This window comes from Triticum aestivum, chromosome 6B (genome assembly GCF_018294505.1).
Source record: "Triticum aestivum cultivar Chinese Spring chromosome 6B, IWGSC CS RefSeq v2.1, whole genome shotgun sequence".
In the NCBI taxonomy this organism is placed as follows: Eukaryota; Viridiplantae; Streptophyta; class Magnoliopsida; order Poales; family Poaceae; genus Triticum; species Triticum aestivum.
In genome coordinates, this window is record NC_057810.1 from 264306426 (window position 1) to 264310515 (window position 4090).

The window sequence follows — 4090 nt, forward strand, 5'->3', positions numbered from 1 at the left end:
ACTTGATTGGTCGCTCTTCCTCGTCTTCCATGTTTCCAAAGGAAAGCGATTTGATAGAAGGGACTAGAATGGGGAAGGACCTGGAATGAGAAGAAGACCAAATATAAGAATGCAAATATAAATGTGCCACGGACTAGAACGTCCCTTCGAAATATTTCACTTTCTCAAGGTGGTTCCTAAACATTAGATAAGGGGTGCTTCCACACCAATCTTGTTTGTCCGATATGAATCCATTGGTTGTCATTGCACCGTAGCATGGGAAACATCCGTATCACGGGATATGTTCCCTGTACACATGCATATACGTAGGCAAACTATTATAAAACATAGGTGTATTAGTGCTGCTAATCCAACTTTTGTGATGTCACCTGACATCATATACAACATGTAGCACCGACACTAACTCTAATGTACTGGCTCTTAACTAAACATGTCATAGATAGTGGATTTTTTTAGATAATTATCAAAGTGCACTGTCTCTTACTTCTGTATTACATTTAATCGGATTAAGGATTATATTTGCATCTTAATCTTGTGGCCTAGTGGTAGAAAGAAAGAAACAAGTGAATAATAGGAAGATAAGCCATAACAAATTAAATCATTAATTACACTGCACCCAAACGAGCTAAGGGTCGTATATCCAGTAACTTATTCCCTGACTTCATAAACTCATCGATCTTATTTTTCATCGCCTCAACCTCTCTTTATCTCTTGAGCATCTCCATTGACACCTTCCTTCCATGAAGCCAACCCATCCTAGATGATGAGTGGGAGTTCTAGGTACTCTTTCCTCTCCATCACCACCATCTTCCTCACCGCCGTCCATCTCGGAAGAAAAATGTTCCATGACTTCCCATGCATTGGAGGAGCGTCATCATTCCTCGATTTCCACTTGTCGTTGCTTTCCAACACATTCTAATAATGTTGAAGGCCAAATATTTATCCTACAACTTGGCCATTTACCGATACCTATGTTGGATAATCTCATCCTACAACATATAAATGTTCAAAGTGTTGCAAATGTGATGTTGAAATACCTATACGGTATTTCCATGTGTGTACATTGTTGTATTCATCCTGGAATTGATGTAAGCCGGTTCAGGTTGTTGTACAAATTGATCCCATCTCAAGTTATCGTAGGGATCAAGTCTCGCACAACTTGAACCGACCTCCGCAAATCTCTCATGTTATATACCAATCCCTTGGGTTAGCAGGTCACGGAGTGCCTCACCCAGATAATTTCCTTCTCTGGAAAGCTCAGGTACCCCGTAGATCAGAGGCACAAGGATGTTTGGTTACCTTGACGGCACCACCGGAACGAGGTGGAGGTCCAGGAGCCGGATAAATCTGGCACAAAGAAGGTATCAAATCCGTTGCACGAAATCTGGATTTATCAGGATCCCTCTCCCGAGAGGTCCTCGCTCAAGTCTCCCATATCACCTTTTCTGCACCACTTTGGAAGCTCCTTACAGTGATGCTTTCGTCTCAATCTCGTGCCTGAGAAATTCAACTTCGCACCTTGCTCGCAAATACAAAGAAGGGGGGATGACGTCGACTGCATACTTCACCAAGATGAAAAGAATAGCAGATGAGATGGAAACCATCGGGAACAAGGTGGATGAAGATGATCTGATCTCAGAAATCCTTGTGGGGCTGGACAACAACTATAATCCTTCTGTCTTCTCCATCTCTGCAATGACTACTCGTGCAAATTGTTGTCCTTGTCCCTTGGCAATTTGTATGGGAAACTTCTTGTAGAAAAAGGGCGCCCTGAAGCCTAAAATTAGGCGGGCGAATAATCTGCCAATCATGCCAACAAAGGGGGGTGGGCGTCTACTTGGGTCCACACTGGAACAATGGCAACAACTATGATGATCGTGATGGTGGTACCAGTAGCAGCTACCAATCCAAAATGAAGCAAGGCAACAACGGTTCCTATCCTAGCGGTGGTCATCCTGGTGGTGGCTACGAGGGTGGGAGCGGCTATCATATTGTAGGCGAATGTCAAGGCAACAACGGGGGTGATACTAAAGAGAAGTGCCAGATTTGTCGCAAAGAAGGTCACAAAGCGTACCACTGTTGGAAAAGGCATGATAAGCTCTTTCTAACACCATCAGTAACCTCGAAGAAGACGACGGACGCAGTGGCAAAATCCGATGTTGTGGATACTAATTGGTATGCCGACACCGGGGCAACCGACAACATCGACGGTGAACAAAGCTAGCTCATAGTACATGATCGCTACATCGACAATGATCAAGTCCATGCGGTTAACGGAGCAGGTATGGAAATATCACATGTTGGCTAAACACATTTTTCTACGCAGGATCGTCCTTTATATCTCAATAATGTCTTACATGTTTCATCCACATCCAAAAAAAAAATCTTATTTCTACCCATAAACTTACCCAAGATAACATCACTTACCTAGATTTTTGGCCAGTATTTATTTCTGTTAAAGATCAAAAGTAATGGGGAAGGTGTTGATGCACGCTTAGAGTAGGGGGTGGACTATATCCCCTATAATGTAATCCATAGAGAAGGCTAGGTTAGCCGAAAGATGGTTATAGGTTTAAGGACACAAGGTCTGTTCATGGCCGGCAAGCTCTTTAAGCAAGCAAACTATCTTCCTCTCGGTGGTGGCATAGGCGTCTAGGGCATCCTTCATATATGGTGGTTGACAAAGTTCTTCGAGAAAACGGTCTTCCAGTCTTCAATAAAAGTTAGGAGTCAGTTTGTGATGCCTGTCAAAAGGCAAAGAGTCACCAGTTCCCTTATCCTATTTCAAATAGTGTTTATTGTACTCTATGATATGGAAATTATCTTGCCCGATAAAGGTTAAAATATTTATCTGGCATAAGCTACATGGCACTCTGCCATGTCGTGTTACGCTTGCAAATAGACATATGAAAATCTCGCCCATTTGTCCTTCATGCTCTGCTGGTCTAGAAGATACGAAAGCACCTGCTATTTCTCTGCAACAAAGCAAGGGAGGTTTGGAAAAGGTTAGGGATGGATGATTATTGATAAAGCCTGTGAAGTTGATGGTGCTAGTGAGGCGGTGTTGGAGTATTTACTTCTTCTGCCAGAACAAGAATTGTGTATTATGAGTCATCAGAATGTGTGTGAAATGATTGCCATCTCAGCCTGGTATTTGTGGTTGGAAAGACAAAAATTGGAGCACAAGAAGACAACTCAGGATGAGTGCCACATATCTGAAGGAAATATGCCCTAGAGGCAATAATAAAGTTGTTATTTATATTTCCTTATATCATGATAAATGTTTATTATTCATGCTAGAATTGTATTAACCGAAACTTCGTACATGTGTGAATACATAGACAAAACAATAGTGTCCCTAGTATGCCTCTACTTGACTAGCTCGTTAATCAAAGATGGTTATGTTTCCTGACCATAGACATGTGTTGTCATTTGATGAACGGGATCACATTATTAGAGAATGATGTGATGGACAAGACCCATCCGTTAGCTTAGCATAATGATTGTTTAGTTTTATTGCTATTGCTTTCATCATGACTTATACATGTTCCTCTGACTATGAGATTATGCAACTCCCGAATACCGGAGGAACACCTTGTGTGCTATCAAACATCACAACGTAACTGGGTGATTATAAAGATGCTCTAAAGATGTCTCCGAAGGTGTTTGTTGGGTTGGCATAAATTGAGATTAGGATTTGTCACTCCGTGTATCGGAGAGGTATCTCTGGGCCCTCTCGGTAATGCACATCACTATAAGCCTTGCAAGCAATGTGACTAATGAGTTAGTCACAGGATGATGCATTACGGAACAAGTAAAGAGACTTGCCGGTAATGAGATTGAACTAGGTATGATGATACCGATGATCGAATTCGGGCAAGTAACATACCGATGACAAAGGGAACAACGTATGTTGTTATGCGGTTTGACCGATAAAGATCTTCATAGAATATGTAGGAGCCAATATGAGCATCCAGGTTCCGCTATTGATTATTGATCGGAGATGTGTCTCAGTCATGTCTACATAGTTCTCGAACCCGTAGGGTCCGCACACTTAACATCCAGTGACGATTTGTATTATGAGTTATGT

At 42.0% G+C, this 4090-nt stretch overlaps 1 pseudogene; it reads left to right on the plus strand.

Annotated features, from left to right (window-relative positions):
* The first annotated feature begins 1611 nt into the window (after positions 1-1611).
* On the plus strand, positions 1612-1689 carry LOC123140375 (uncharacterized; annotated as a pseudogene).
* Positions 1690-4090: the final 2401 nt, after the last annotated feature.